The following is a 17,585-nucleotide window of genomic DNA, read 5'->3' as shown; positions in this document are numbered from 1 at the left end:
CTTTGTTGAAAACAACGTGTTTGAGAGAGGCTGGGCATAGAGGACCTACAATAATGTACAGTATTTGAAAAATAATGTGTTTTTTGAACATTAAAGCATGTCAACATATTCTGTTATACCAAATACACAAAATAATGATCTTTAAAATAGCATCATATGATATAAATATTTCAACCGACTTCCTGCATGCATTATCACTGTAACTTTGTACCTAAGGGCATGCCGGGCCAGGACTGGGCCATGGGGTGGAAATGAGGATGGATTACAAATTGCCAAGAGCTTGGATAGCTTTAGAGGCCAGCAGGAGCCTATCAGAGCAAGCAGGCCATAAGCAGGCCGACTGTGAGCAAAAATCTGCAGTCAATCACAAAAACTCTTTGAGCAGCACTCAAGGGGTCTGCGGCTGAGCCAAACCCCACTGAGGGCTAGAGAGCTGGAGACAGATGGATGTCAAACTTGGAGGACGACTGCAATGAGCCTATCTCTGCTCCCTCCAGATTCCATGGAAGGACTGGAAGGGGAGCTAGACATTTTACAAAAAGGGCCTGTACTAAGAGGATTATAAGCATATGTTTGGGATTAAAAAGTGTACTCCAGGTCACTGGTTTCACTGCTGAAATACAACTTGTTACAGACAAGAATACTGACAAGAATAGACTGTTAATCAGCAGTGCTTCTGGAAGCTAAGCCTCATGCACAAACGTTTGCATACTACAGCAGAATCTGTGTAGTAAAATGGAGTCTAAAACACATTTACAGAGTTTGTTCAAAAACAAAACAAAACAAGGCAAGACAAAAAACAAAACAGCAAAAATAAAAAATTAAATATTAAAACAAAATAAAATAAAATTGCAGTGCAGTACTAAACAGCAGAATCTGTGTAGTAAAATGGAGTCTAAAACACATTTACAGAGTTTGTTCAAAAACAAAACAAAACAAGGCAAGACAAAAAACAAAACAGCAAAAATAAAAAATTTAATATTAAAACAAAATTAAATTAAATTGCAGTGCAGTACCTGGCATTACAATGAGACAAACCTTTGTGTACTGTACTGCTAACAATGTCATTGAGTTTCATTATGCCACTGGCCTGTTTTATCACCATATGTGGAAAGCAATTTCTTCTCCCTTGCTCTGGATGTGAGGAGCTGGAATCAGAGAGTTCAATGAATAAAAGATGATACACACAGCGTGAGTTTGAAGTCAGTTACCAACACTACCATCTGATAAATTGTAGGAATCATAGCCCAGCATGCCTCAGAACCATGTTGGTCAAAGCTGTTTGCACACTGCATATGAACTGCATGCAGATGAAATTAAAGTGATATCGACTGACGAAAATAAATGTTTAGTTCATTCTTTAGTGCTTTTGTTACAACATAAGTCCAGTGAATTGTGCTGACCACATTTTTAATTGCAATTGCTTCTGATTGCTTTTTGATCATGACTTGCACATTTAAAAAGCATGTGATAATTGCATTCCTGTCCACACTGAGCTAAAATTCCCACAACAGTAAAAGTGTGCAAGTGCATGGTCAAATCTTTGTTCCAAGAAAAGCTTGTTATTTATACTTCGAAATATGTGCAAACAAAACAGCACACATACTTTTCAAAGGCCACTTTGTACATATAAAACATTTATACAAAAGGCCGCAGAACCTGTGCCTCAGAAACTCCATGTACACTTGGAATTACTGCTATTTGCCCTGAAAAGCGAGCGTATAACAAATTTCATAAATAACATAGTAGGTAGTCACAGAGAGCTGTTGATTTTTCTGCTACAGTATTCCATAGTAATCAGTTTTTTTCCTCTCACTACGCTTCTCACTGAAGGTTTAAAATGATTGCACCTTTTCATTTAACTTACCGCTATGTTTGTGGATGCTGAACACAGACCAACATGACTGTACAAACATGGCAGCCTTAATGGGGCAAATGCATTTGTAGTGACAGGAGTATATGTGCATGTGACACAACAGCTGTGCCCTCAGGTCCTGAAGAATTCAGGTATGCAACTACTATTAAAGATTTCCATAGGCCTGAGTGAGCCCTTGTAAATCTGTCCCAACATCATAGGCAGATGGTTTAAGGAATGAAGCATTACATGAACGTAACATGGTTGCTATTAACCCCTTAAGATCCATTTCTCATTTTGTTTTCTGTACTATTGCATGCACATCTATTCTAAATGTACCAATATTAGAACTGCTTTCTGCACTCCTTTATATAAAAAATAGAATAGAACATACTTAAAAGAGAGTGAACAAAAGGAATCAGTACATTCCTAAATATAAAGCTCAAGCATCAAAAATACAAATTCTCAGTAAAATCTTTTTGGACAGTGTAGTACTATTATTATAATTATTATTAATAATAATATCTTGTTTAATTAAACCTCAGAGTAGAAAATAGAAGGTAAGCAAAGCAAGTTTTCCCACACTCGAAATTTTTGCTATGAGAGAAATGGCCATACAGGATAATCATGGCCCAAGAAAAAACTTGACTGGCACTGAATGGCAGTCATTTCCTTCCCATTACAGTGCATTATCCTGCAGGAACAGAGCCTACCGGACTCCGAAGTGTTTAGTTTCAATCAATTTGTCAGTCTGGAAATTAAAGAATGGACTGAATCAGTATATCTGGGATGGTGTATAGCTTACTGGCCAGCTGGTCTCAAAGTTTACAAGTCTTAGGGTTAGGTTTAGCAATTTAATATGATGTTTTCAAAGATGGATTTGAGCCTCGATGGTCTGAGCTGAACACAGCTATTTCAAGCAGTCCTCTCCCCACCTAGTCTTTAAAAGGTCAGTCTAAAATCAATACCACCTACCACCTAATCCAAGGGGGAAAAAAAATAGCTGTCATATATTAATGCATTACCATTTTTCATTCGGTCTGGTGTAACATTGACTTCTTTTAGTACATTAAAGCACATGCTGAGCTCATGCATTTTTGCAGGAATGATGCTTTACCTACACCCTTTGGATGGATAAAGCAGGTGTTCTGTTATATTTAATTCAGCCCCATCCGAATTTAGCAATCACTAAGATACTCCTGTTACTATCCGGAGATTATTTTAGCATACTGGCTTTGAATGCATCAGAAAAACAGCTGACCCTGGCGCCACGGCAGGAAATATGTTTCTATTTTAACTTTGTCGAAACTGTATATTGAGGGAAAATAATGACTGAATATGGAGCATTCCCTACATCACCATTCCTAAACTACACACATTAGTAATAGAGTTCATATAGCTAGACTATGTTTTATTGTTACATGTGCATACTGTATATATTGCATTCCATTACCACACTCAGCGGTGCATGTATAGCATTCCTCTCATTGATTGCTGGGTGCCAGCAGACTGATGACTGTGGTGAGGTCGCCTCGCCATGATTTGGCCTATATTTGAAATGCAAATATGATACTGCCGGCCAGCTATTTGTGACTCCATAAAGAAAACAGCCAACACTTATATGCCTCAGATGCCTTGTGCTGTATTTAATGTCCTGTGCATGCTTGCTTCAAACAGCATTTCTAAATAAGAGATTGCGTACATGGAAGAGCTATAAAAAGAGCAAGTACGAAAATATCAGCGTACATTAGGGTTGCAAAGGGGTGGAAATTTCCGGTAAATTTCCAAAAAAATCCCTGGAAAGTTTCCAACATTTCTGGAATGTTTCCTAAATTTACTGGAAATTTTCCACCTTTTTGCAACCCTAGCATACATTAGGTCTTATCAAATATAAAATCCTTCTAAGGTAGGTTGTTTTTTAGTCAATAAACCAACAGACTAAAAAAAAGAAACTCATCTTGAAAATGCTAACAGCACTTTTTTAGAGAGGAAAACAGCTTACTGTGGGAGAATACAAGGAGGAAAAACAGAGCTGGAGGAGAAGTCGTCCTGGTGTAACAATGAAAGACAAGCTCTTGTCTTTTTTGCCCTGAGCAAAGACCTCAGAGATAGTCAGGTACTTGAGGGAATAGGAGCTAGGAGCATTAGCAATGCTAAAGATGTAAATAATGGGAATGTGTTGGTGGAGCTGAGCCAAAGGCGCTAACATCTAGTCTGAGCAACACTCACTGTCATACTCCTAGCATCAATTTTAAACATATTCAAGCAATATTATACTAATTTTCTCTTGCAAATGTCACCACATGCCCTCACACAGTGTAGCTCAGTGGGTGAAGGTGAAAATCCATACAAAAGACATTATAGCTTAACTATAAGGAAACGTGCATAGCTTGAAGGAACAACAGCCCACACAAACACAAACTTGGGTTGTCTTCTTTGAATTAGTTCTCATATTTAAGACCATACAAATGACCCCAACCTCTGTTTTCACTAACCCTCTGGGACATGAAATTATATCTCACTATAAACTTAACACTAGAACCGCCACGGGGTAAATTTTACCCGCTATGTAATGCATGTATTTTTGCGCTGTCAGTTTCTTGCCGCTTATGTTTTAACATTGTAGGCAACGCCTTTCACTCACTGAAATAGCCGTTATCAGTTTCATAAATAAAGACAAAATGAGTAAAAGAAGGCGATTTATGGTTGCTGAAGCACTAAATACCATGATGAGCAATAGATAGTCTGATGGTGGGGAGATACGTAGCCTAATGCGTCCTGGGTCTGCTCAGCATCTGACAGCTCGTCTGACAGCGATCAGGATATCATATTTATATGTTTTAGCCTAATGTTACTCATAATTGTTCAAAATTTGGATTATTTAATTTTTGTTTAGCCATTTCTATCGTTTATTGTTTGCTTCTGTGTTGCTATTTATTTTGCCCGTTTCCTGAAGAGAGAGAGAAAAAAACGATCTATGATGTAATGAATAAAACCATTTTTTGATTACCTTAAGTTTATTGGTGTTGTTCTCTTATTTAAATTATAAATGATATAAATAAACAAGTTAATAATTAATTAGGTGAAGCTGTGCGCTTGAATTTGTCATCGCATCATCCTATGCAGTGTGGTGAATTATTATTGCTCATTATTGTCTATAGGCTATTTTAGTCATTTAAATAACATAGGTTATCTTAATATATTGATTAATGACATTGTAATATAATATTACACCACCCAAATATTATTTACTTCCTTCTAATTCTCATTGTCAGTGCAGGCTTGTTTAGATTATATTGACCGTTGAAAAGTGATTAGTGGCCTGCATTAAAAAAAGCCTTGGACATAAAACAACAGGACAAAAATATAGCTGATGACTAGACATAATCATTTCATGACTCTAGACACTTCTTTCTGAAGACAGTGGCATAATACAGTGAAATAATATGTTCTTTAGCCATATAAAAACAGTTGTAATGTGCATGGGTAAAATTTACCCGCTGGCGGTTTTAGGTATACAGCGACCCCTGGCGGTTCTAGTGTAAAAGGAAAAGATCCCCCTCACACTCATGTTCTTTCAAACCTGTATGACTTAATTCTGTGGAATACAAAAGAAGATATTCTGAAGAATGTATGACTTTTAGACAAAAACAGTTGAAAGATTTTTTAAATAGGAACACAAAGAATGTATTCTATTTATTTATTTGTTTATACTGTATGTATATGTTATTTAATTATAATAACCTTATTTTATGATATATATTTATTTATCTGAATAATTTAAAAAAACGTATTTTTGTCCTATTTTGACAGGAAAAACCATCTGATAGAGTTGTGCAGTGTTTTGTTTCTTTTCAGGGTTGGAGTTATCTGAGAAATACTATACTACCATGTAAAAGTAATAATAAAAATAATAATAATAATTCAAAAAAGGTAGTCTTAAAAAGATTTAATGTCACTAACCTTTCAATCTTTGGCAAATCCAGTCATTATTTCGTCCTCAAAAGTGCTCTTTGTATCAGCTATAATGTCAACAGTGTGTGTACGGAATGACAGATATAGATTGTACTACATGTTAGCTTGCATATTTTGCATTATTTTGTATGCAATATGCATCAAACACTCTGAGACTGAGACAATCATAAACAACAACAATGTGAAAAACCTCATTAATATGAAAAAAAATGATTTCTAAGGATTAGCAATAAAGGAGGTATTCTAATCGTTTTAATTATGCATGAATAAATTAGGAACTGTTGAAGTGAAGTGCTGAGGTTGAAAATCTTTACATTTTAGACCCTAACTTGCAATCAACATATTTATTGAGAATTGCAGGTGTGAGAACATACAACAAACACTTATTATCTCTCTTTATGGAAATAATCTGTAGTTCACCCAGGTCAAGTCAAGGTTTGAATCTGGGTAAGCAAACATCGGTCAAGGACAGAAGCAGACAATGAGGCTTTGGTTTAATATGCCAAATTTTGGGTGTCGGGCCTAAAGGGGAGTCTTTGAAGTCTTGTTTGAGTTTAAAACACAAGATGGGCGCTCATGTTCCGAACAGCTCTATCAAGGAGTCAAGGCCACTTGTTCCCAGGAAGTTTTTCCTATTGATGCAGATGTACTTTCAAAACACAGCCCTTCTGAGCTGACCTCCTCGAGCATAATTCATCAAAGTGCACCTTAATTACTTTGTGTTTGCAGTAATTCATGCAGCAAGTTAGAGAACATCTGACCTTCCATGCACTTCTTTCCAACTGAGTCCCCAGAGCTGGAAGTATGCTTTTTACAACTAGGAGGGCCAAACAAATAGAAACAGAAAAGCCCAGTGGTAGAGAACCACAGGAAGAGAAAATAAAAATGGACAGGCTCCAGGCAATGACTTCACTTCTGTGCTTACTCAGTCTAACAAGCAAACATTCACACAAAGCAGGTCTATCAGCTTCCTGTGAGAGAGACAACACTGAAATTAACACATGCTAGTACATATCTCCCTGACCTGATGTTCTACAAATAGCTCTGAACAGTTGCACTATAGCAGCGATTGAGCACAAAGATAAAGCAGCTACAGACCTCATCTTTCAAAAAAGAGGGAAAGGTTAATGGAAGTGACCACTGATGCTATGGTATGTACAGTAGATTAGAAGCCGAAACAACTAGCAGAAATCAAGGACTATTCATAATGCTTCTGCAGTCTCTCACAAGCTATGTTTCCATTCAATTTGTTAAAAATCCATAGGAAAAACATGCCACTACCTAAATTTTTGCAAAACTCTAAAATCGTACATACAATTCACTGCTTCCAGGTGAAATTCTCACAAATTATGTTTACAGGGGCAGATAATCGATTAATAAAGACTTATTTTTGTGGGGTTCCTTGAACAGTACTATGTTTTGATCTGAAAATACTAGTGAACGATTTGTAAACTAATACATTTTGAAGTTTGCATCACATATTCAGCTCCATATGAATGGCTTTTCTGATGTAATAAACTTGCTTGGTAGCTCACCTGGTACTTGCACTTGCCATGAGGAGTCCCATAAAGTCACACAGGAGATAAAAGACTTGTAGAAGCATGGTTGCTTTTGAAAATGTGTCTGCTTTTGTTAACATTATCGATTAGGTTTAGGGTAGGACAGGGCTGTCCAAACTCGGTCCTGGAAACTCCAACCCTAATTAAACACACCTGAACCAGCTAATCAAGCTCTTACTAGGCATAGAAACTTCCAGTCAGGTGTGTTGAGGCAAGTTGGAGCTAAACTCTGCAGGACACCGGCCCTCCAGGACCGAGTTTGGACAGCCCTGGGGTAGGGTTTAGTGTAGGTGGTACATTAAGCTGCGTTTACACTGCAAGTCTTAATGCACAGATCTGATCTTTTGACCATATCCGATTTTTTGGCACGTCTGTTTACATTCACTTTAGACACGACTGGTATCCGATATCTGTGTTTACATTAATTCCCACCCAAAAGGATTGTCTGCAGTGATCGCTTTACTATGCACATGGTAGACCCTCGGGTTTTAAATGGCCGTTTCAAAATTGAAAACCAGCTCCTGAATGTGCAATTTCTTACCTATAAAAAGTTTCCATCTCAATAAAATGCGAGCGCATACAGCACGCCGGCATTAAAAATCTTTATGAGCAAACGTGTCGCCCTCGCATTGGGAGTTCTGTGGAGAATCGGATATGTGTGTTTAGACGTAGGTCGGATGTCCAGATACAGATGTGTATCCGATTAAAATCCACATTTGGAAGTGGCTCAGATCGGATGCAAAAAAATCGGATCTCGTGCGGGTTTTTGTGTTTACACGTGTGCAACAAATTCCGATCTGTGTCAGATGTGAGCGAAAGATCAGATTTTTTGTGCCAGTGTAAATGCAGCATTACTTTCAAACATGATAGAGCATTAACATTTTATCGCCATTCACCAATTTCATTTCCCAACTGCCACGATACGTACAACAACGAACATAACATTCATTACCAGATTCATGGTCATCTGTTTTGGATAAAACTGCTTAGGCATCTTTAATGCCACTCACTAGATACTTCACTTTGAAATTGTCGTAAAAAAATTGCAAGAAGCAACATAATACAATTTTGCAAAAATGTTGCCACGGGCAAGTTTGTATAATGAGCTTGGGTTGTAAAAAATCACAAAATCATCAAAACAATTTGCAAATAAAATATTGTTTCCATCACCAATTATTGTGAATTTCCAGAGCCATCCTGTGACCTTTTTGTAGAGTTCAAGTGAAAAAATACCAGAGAAAGGCAGTAAAGCGTGGCGGCAAGTGTCAGCACTAGCACTGCTGCTACCTAGCATGTGTCGCACATTGGGCAAGTCCCTGGACACACATAGCAGGATAAGTGGCTGCCCTCCAGAGAACTCCAGGCATCTTACCCAGCCCAGGCACACAAACGAGTACTGCAATCCACTGGCAATACATCAAAGCACAGCACTGTAGTTAGAAAAAAACCCTGCTAGTGTTTTGTATACGATTTGGGGAGTTTTAGGACTGTGACCAAATACAGTGGACTATAACTGCATTCTACTTGAGAAATGGAATGAGCCCAAAAACGGAAACATGTGCCCCTTGAGCCAAGTAGATTTTAAAAGGAACTTTAAAAAACTCCATATTTCACCAAGGAACAAAAAGGCAAAACTGCTTTTTCATTGCAACGAAAATGCATGCTGATCACTAAGTAAAAAAGAAAAATTTATTTTTAGGTTGAATCCCATCTGAACCCAAGTCTGAATCTCACTTGGACAACCTGGACTATGATCAGAGTCCCTTCAAAAATATATGTGATTAAAAAAATTTAATAAATAAAATAATCAAAAGATGCATGACATTCCTGGTCTACACTGTTGGTGTTGTTAGACATAAAAATGTATATGGGTGTATAAAATGTATAAAATCCTGTCACACTGAAGGAAGGAAATGTATCTTGTGATGAACACAACAGGAAGAAAGCAGAATTGAAAACAAAGATCTTGATTCTGAATATCCATCTCCTTTGCATGAAAACTAACAGTATTTATATATATTGGTGTAAAGAATGAGCAGAAGCAGTATGTGCAATTGCTAAAAATCAATCTTCATAGAAAGAAAAACTGCTTGACTCTAAATAGGAAAAGCATCATGCAATTGAGTGAAATAGCGTTTGGAAACACTATTCATCAGTGAGCCATTCAGAGAACGCATAGCGCCTTCCCAGTGCAACAAATGAAATCACAGCCAAGTCAAAAATAGGGACAGAGCTGATGGTAGACCAAAACCCTTAAGTTTCTCCTCACAGTAAGTCCTGGAGATCAAGATGTTGACTTGGGTTTTATGGGCAGACTTTAAGGACACAAGTAATGGGTCTCTGGCATACATGCCTGGCTAACACATCTGAGAATGCCCTAACTCTTTGAACCTTGGTGAAAGGGAAGAAAGCTCAAATACTTGGAAGACAAGCGGGGTGGATTGTGAGGATGGAGGCGCAGGTTTTGGAACAAGGTCAGTTCCTTTAGAACACAGTGAGGGGTTTCTAACAAAGGACGCATTCACAGTGACCAGTCGACTCACAGTAGCAGGATTTCGCACATAACTCAGCCTTGCCATCCCTTTGTGGGGCACACAGTAAGTTTACAGTGACAAAAGCCTTCCCCCCTTTCTGCCCCCTGGGACCCCTCATTTCTGGCACCTACTTTCCTATTTAAATAATTTAAATGGAGGCAACAAAAAGTGCCCTGGTCCACCACATTTGGCTAATTTGGAGGATGACCTCTTGTTGTCGAGGCTCTTTAAAAATATAATAACTTATAATGGTATTGGATATGCCATGCCAGCAGGGTCTTATTTAAAAAGGCAATGCAAATCACAAGGTTACAGTTTTGGCCATTTAAAATGTGTTCCCCAAACAGAATGAACAAACTTTGACAGGTGTCTTTTTTTACGAAAATGTATTTTTATTCTAATAGGTAAAAATAATGAATCTACATCTAAATCTGAATGTAATTAACAAATATATGTGTATATTTGTAATATAAGGTAAATCTAATTTATATTTGTATTTTATTATTTAATTGTATTCATATACAGTTATTGAGTATCATACTACATATGTATATACACACAGAAAAATACATACACAGAAAAAAAAGAGAATAAAACAATTACATTCATGCACATAGCTATATGGGATAGAACTGGATATTTAAACTTGTTTTTTTTGCTCTCTTATCTATGTGGGAGTTCACATTTTCACTTTTTTAGGCGAACAATATAAATTTTCAGTGAATTGCTTGTTCAAGTTACAACACAGCTCATCAGAATAACAAAACTGGTACAAAACAATGTGCTGACCTGGACATGACCCCCGAAAAGCAAAAGATGTGAAAAGAAACTGTTGCATTTTGGTCTTACAACCTCTTTTACCTCCTCTGCCTGGAGGCAACAGTCTTGTATATCACACACCTAAAGTGCCATCCAATGTTCATCACAAAACATCTCAACAAAAAGAAAGGACTGGTAAAGTAATAGATAGTGATATGCTACACTTTACACTTTCTCCACCTGGGACACTCAGCAGGTGTTTTTCAGTGATCCTTGTACATAACCATCACACAGGCTGAAGTAGAGAGATGGTGGAAGTTCTGATGTGTCAACCTTTCCCATTGTTCAGTTGGAAAACAACACTGGTTACCAAGCATTTAGTCTTGTGTTTCTTCAGGGTGGTCTAAAAAAGGAGATTTTGTATATGGCTTAGCTTGAACACCTCCGGTGCTCATTAATATGGCTTTGTCATGGCATGACTCTAGAGCAGGGAGTGGAACGCCTGTCTGGTTGTTAAACCTTGACTAAGCCACTGATTGACCATGACTCCCATCATAGCATAGTGGTATTTCTGATGTCAAAATGGTTATTCAAAAAGAAATAACACATAAAAACTGATGCAATATACAATATCTCATGAAATATCAATGTATTGAATGCGCAAACTTTCTAAGTTGTCTTTGTAGCCGATAACTGAATCCTACAAAGAACAGAAAAACAAAACTCACTTTCAGTTTCTATAATTTTCAGTAATCTATTTGGTCCTATATTCACAACTATCCCAATATGTATTTGGAATTTAGAACCACTTACTTGTCAAAATAGTACCAAAGCTATTAAAAAACTCTAGTAGCTCATCATTTCTATAATCTAAAGAAGATTAAAGTAAACTTTTTCCAGTGTCGGTCTTTCTAGAACAACCTAGGATTACATGCATTGCTTAAAGACACAATAGTGATGTTAGTCACCCCAAACCCTTAACCACTGTACTATTTCATTTCATTAGTGTACAGGACTACTTTTCAGTGTGACTTCACTAATGGTGCTTTTCCACTGCGTGGTACAACTCGGCTCGGCACGGCTCGATTTGCGTTTCCACTGCAGTTTAGTGTCGCAAGTTCAGTGACGCAGGTAGTGACAATTCTCTCCGGCCAATCAGTGATCAGCAGCGTTTACACGTCACGTTTTGGTAATGGTACGGTTCACTTGGAACCTCAACCGAGGTGGTACTGAAAAAAGTACCAGGTACCAGGTACTGTACCCAGTGGAAAACCCCCCAAAAATGAACCGTACCGAACCGTACCATGCAGTGGAAAAGCGGCATAACAGGACAAGAGAACCCATGGCTGACAGAATTACGTCAAATTACATAAAGCAGGTGAAAGCTGCATGATTCACTATTAGGCAGTACTTGCAGTAAGTACTCTTTCCTCTCAGTGAATTTAAGTTGAGTCTACATATTTATCATTGCAGTGGATATGTTATCTGTCTGTTAAAGTATTACTCTCTCTCTAAACAAGTGCCAGTGAATGCAGTAAAACACTTTTCCAGAGGGAGTCTGTTCAATAAAAGGTGCCCCTTGACTACTTACCTGGTGCCTTGACCTGTCCACCTCCTGAACCAATCCTGACTGAGTGGAACAACATCAACACTTCCCTCTCAAAGGTCAATCTTCTATTCTCTGTGTAAGCTCTTAACGTAAAGCAGAGTTGTACCTTAAAAGCAGAGTCTTTCTTCACATAGATCCCAAAAATAAAAAAATGTACTGTCTCATTATTCATTTTTAGTTGAATAATCATCCCTTCTGTCTACTTTCGACCACTTTCTTGATTTCTTTGAGGGGAGGGTCTATGGGTAATCAAACCAAACTTAAGTTTAAGGAGGTGGTCTTTAGTGCCTGTTCATATGCATTGGACCACATGAATGTGTACATCATGAAAGCAATCTACCACTGGAAGTGGTCAAAAGTGAACAAGTGCCAAACCTGTATTTAGCATTTGTCCACGTGTCATCGGATCAACAAAAACACATCTTAATACCAGGTATAAACAGGGCCTCTGTAATCCTCACACACAAATGGTGGATGAAAGCTCTGCTCACTCATTATCACTCCCATTCCATGGAACAGTAGTAAAGAACCACTGGGAAGCAAAAGTTAAATCTTACCTCTGGGGGGACAGAAAGAAGTGGCTTATCTTGAGTGCCTCCAGTGCTCGTTAATTTGGCTTTGTTATGGTATGACTTGAGGGCAGGGAGTGGAACGTCTGTCAGGTTCTTAAACCCAATTTGGGTTCTGAACTACTGCTTGACCATGAAGGATGAGTATTTCTTATATAGGCACCAAAAAAGGGACACTAAATAAGACATTTTGAGTTAACAGTTAAATTCAAACTGAAATTAAGCGTATCAGTGTTTCCTGCCCCATAGCTGCTACATCTACAGCGCCACAGCCATATAAAAAATCATATTTACCTAAGTTGTGAATGAATGCCATTAAAACGTTAATCGCAAAAAAATATATTTTAAATGTTATTTTATCATTTATAATAAAGGCAAAGCTGAAGCCATTACTCCAGTCTTCAGTGTCACATGATCCATTATAATATGCTGATCTGGTGCTCAAGAAACATTTAGAGATGCACCGATTGACCGGCCAGTGATCGGAATTAGCCGATTTTTCGCATGTCAGTCTCATGTCTTGCCGATTCCGAGCCGATCCTTTTATTGCCAGCGGTGCCGGCAATGACATCACAACCACACGCACACGCACACTCACACCCACACTCTGCGTTTCATTCGGAAGGGCTCATCCCTATGCCCTAATCCCTTCAAAGGGTTTACCCTCCAGAGTGAGAGCTTCGAAGGGTTGAAAGGTGTAGGGGACCAAACAACTGTTTCTTGAAGTGCCCTTTTGCGTCATCATCACGTGCCCACAAGGAGGCGCCGTCATCATGCAAAGAATCTGCGCAAAGGATCATGGGAGCCCGAAGTGTCCATCAGTTGAACCCTGCGAAATCCTTCATTCCGAAGGGCCCAATGTAGTGGCCAGTTTCGAGCACTTCGGTTTGGAACGACCATTCAATATGGCGGCCATGATTGTTTTCACTCCGAAGTGCCCTTTGGAGGGCGATATATCCCGTTTGGAACGCACCGACAGTCGCGTGTAAACATGTCATTTCGCGCAAGAATGATTCTAATTTTAATTGGCCTATCGGTAAGCCCCTCCCCTCGAACGCAGATGAGCCAATGGCAGTCGAGTATCAGTTGCACAGGGATCGGAACTCGGACATCTTTAGTTTTCAGCGCCATAGAGAAACATTGGAAGATCCGAAGCTTGCATCGGTTTAATGGTGTTTATGCTACGAAAATGGAAAAACGATGTGCCTATGGTACTTGTAACACTAATTCCAGGTATCCTGAGAGGATAGGCAATGTAATTTATTTTATTCCATTTACTAAATCCAACCAAAACAGAGCAAAATGTCCCCAAGCATTCAATTTCAACCCCAATCACAATGAAGACGAAAACGTTAATTTTCTGGTTGTCATACTCTCATTAAGTTACACTTTTCATCTGCTCAAGCAGAACGTTAACGTCATCTTGTGCTTCAGCAAGGTATCTCTGGCTAAAACTAGCTAACGTTAGCGTTAGTCCAGATTGGGGGAATTGTAATGTTTAATAATTTATTTTATTATGTAAATAATTTTTGCATTGAAATTTGCATAGATTTTTGTTTGTATATGCTGTCAATAATAGTTCTTAGAAAGAAAATCGGAATCTGCAAACATCGTTATCGGCAGGTCACACTTCCAAAAAATCGGAAATCAGAATCGGCCAAGAAAATTGCAATCGATGCATCTCTAGAAACATTTCTTATTATTATCCATGTTAAAAACAGTTGGGCTGCTTAATATTTTTGTAGAAAATTGTGACACTTTTGACTGTAATATTTTTTAGGATTCTCTGATGAATGGAGAGTTCAAAAGAACATTTATTTATAAATTGAAATCTTCTATAACATTATAAAAGTCTTTATTGCACTGTATTTTATGTATCACCATTTTTTATTCTTAACGGTTTTAACTCATTTTAAAACAAATTTTAAATCATTTTAATATTTTTAAATTCCTTGTTTTTATTGTTGATTTTTTTCTATGATTATTTTAATTCCTTTTATGTAAAGCACTTTGAATTACACATTGTGTATGAAATGTGCTATATTAATAAACTTTGCCTTGTCTTGATTTTATTGTCACTGTTGATCAATTTAATGTGTCCTTGCTGAATAAAAGTATTAATTTCCTTTAACCCTTTTCCTGAACCCTAACTTATATATGCATGACGTGACTCACTGAGCTGCTTGATGAAAATATTTGAAAGGAATGACACACCTGCATCACATCTGGATCCAGCTTATCAAAGTAAATGTGTTGTCAAACTCTTCCCCACGAGAAAAGAGTTCAGAGTATTTATTCACAGCACTGTCAGAGGCCCCTCACACTGATACCTTATACTTTAGCACTCATAGCAGAGAGAGAAAGCTTGAATGCTTTCACTGCATTGATAATTTCAGCGACATTTTACTACAAACACCTCATCAGCACAGAGAAACCAAGTATATCAATGGGAAAATCTGAGTCTAGCAAGGTTTTGATTCTTTGGTCTCCATCTATAACACCTAAAATACGATTTGAAGCCCTAAAGCAAGCGAAGGAACTGAAAAGCAAATCTTAGATGAATTACATTTCCCATAAACATTCTCATATCTCTTTACCACGTCGATCGCGCAAATGGTAATTTTCACCCATACGCCAACAGTCGAAGCTAATGACAGATCAGCACTTGCTTCTGATAATCCCTTGAAGGATTGCCCTCCCCTTCCGTACCTCTCTTTTTTTCATAATCTTTCCGCTGCAAATGACAGTTTTCCCCATTAAGAGGCACAGCAGACTCTATCCAGGTGTTTTGCACCGCTAACAATAACTGTCATGACACCTGAACAGAGAGAGACTAAGTGTAGCGTTCGTTTGATGTTTAAAGGGATGACATTAGAGGAGAAGAGGAAAAGACAGGTGGTGAGATAAAGACAGCCGTGGGATAACCACAGGGAACGCGAAGAAATTGAGCACTAGCAGTCTCACAGCACTGTCTACCTGCAAATCATCCCGTTGCACAAAAACTGGCCATTAGCCAATCCTTGACCGGAGAGTAAAGACAGAAGACACAATGAACAAGAGAATTCCTTTCAACACAGAGACATCAGGAGAGCATGACGCCAAAGAGAAAGAGAATATCAAAGGATAGAGAATGATTCTTGCAGGACTGAGACAGTTGCCTGAACTACTAGACAACTCACCAGCCCTAAAATCTTTTATGATTATGATTACACCAGTGACAAAAGTCACAAATTTGTCTCAAAGGAGACATGTTTGGGACATGTTGATACTACACCATAGAAAAAAAAAATCAGCAGTTGAGAAAACTTGAGGCTCCATGTTCAATAAGCTTGCAATTTAAATTCAGCCAAGTGTTATAATGTGATGTAGAACTTTCTTAGGCTACGTCTACATTAATCTGGAATCTGGATACATTTAAAAATGACGTTTCATTTCAAAAAGCTCTCTGTCCACACTAGCGCTTTCAAGCATTTTCTTAAAGTTTCTCATCCACACTGAAACTTTGGAAAATCCTAAATTCACCTTACTCGGTATTCATAAAACCCCATAAAAGCTCACTGAGATGATACCAAACATAATAAAGTTCTCAAGCTATTCTTCTGTCAGCATCGTTTTATTTAGCAAAATATCTCACTATTCACTGACGCATCCAAGTTGCGCTCAATCACCATAATATGTTCGCTCTAAAACACAAATGCCCTCATGTTTTGCCGCAGGACAGCAATTGTGAGTAATTTTCTGTCATTTTTGCAGGACTATGATAAGAAGAGTGTACAAAGAAACATTTCTTTAGCAACAGTGTGAAAGTGAATAGCACATAACAGACACAATACCCGTACAAACAGGTATCTATCGGTACAATATGCGTGACATGACTAAACATGCGTAATCATTTTAGAATTACTTGGTTTTCACAGTCTACATTACAATGCAAAAACGGCGCTTTCAAATGCATCCACTTCACGTCTTCAAAAAGCTCAATTTTTGCAGAACAAAAACGCTGTCTCAGTGTGGACAAGGCCAAAACACAAAGGGAAAAAATGCATTTTTAAATGTATCTGGATTAGTGTAGACATTGCCTTTGTTTAAAATGTGTGTAGCATTTTTAAGCAAACTGAAAAGGTTATACAGTTACTTCTCTACACCAAAGCTAAATGTATATACTCATTGAAATGGAAGAAAACAGAAGAAAACACTCATCACTCTAATACTGAACACCACCTTTACAACAAAATATAATCAAAAACACTTAATAGAACTAAAATATCTATTAATTCCCAATAAATATGTCTATCTATATTATCATGTCTTTATAAATTCACGCTTTGTCCAAAAATACACATTTTGATGTGCATCAACAGTGATCAAATGGAGAATATTCAGCAGCCTCACAAGCAAACTTGACAGTAAGTTCTTGTTGTTTAATATTTTAAATTGCTCGTACTAAATGGCCTAAAATTATAATTTTTTTTTCATGTAATCTTAACATTTTCTACATTTGATAGTTCAGTCAAACTTTTAAAATAGAATCTGACAAAACTGAAGTTAGATTTTTTACAGTGTAGGTATGCACTGATATGAAAAGTTTGGCCAATACCATAACCAATAATTATTAATATTTAATAAGCAATATATTGGCTGTTATTAGATATAAACCTTTACATGCGTCAAATCATACTATACATCATATATAGTAGAAAACTGTTTTTTTTTTCTTTACTATCC

At 37.6% G+C, this 17,585-nt stretch overlaps 1 protein-coding gene across 1 annotated transcript in view; it reads right to left on the bottom strand.

Annotated features, from left to right (window-relative positions):
* LOC107746850 (extracellular matrix protein FRAS1-like) overlaps nucleotides 1-17,585 on the bottom strand; it is a 114,005-nt gene that overhangs the window by 85,515 nt on the left and 10,905 nt on the right. The window lies entirely within an intron of this gene.

This window comes from Sinocyclocheilus rhinocerous, unplaced genomic scaffold (genome assembly GCF_001515625.1).
Source record: "Sinocyclocheilus rhinocerous isolate Xijiao unplaced genomic scaffold, SAMN03320098_v1.1 scaffold468, whole genome shotgun sequence".
In the NCBI taxonomy this organism is placed as follows: domain Eukaryota; kingdom Metazoa; phylum Chordata; class Actinopteri; order Cypriniformes; family Cyprinidae; genus Sinocyclocheilus; species Sinocyclocheilus rhinocerous.
This window is presented reverse-complemented; position numbering and strand designations above follow the sequence as displayed.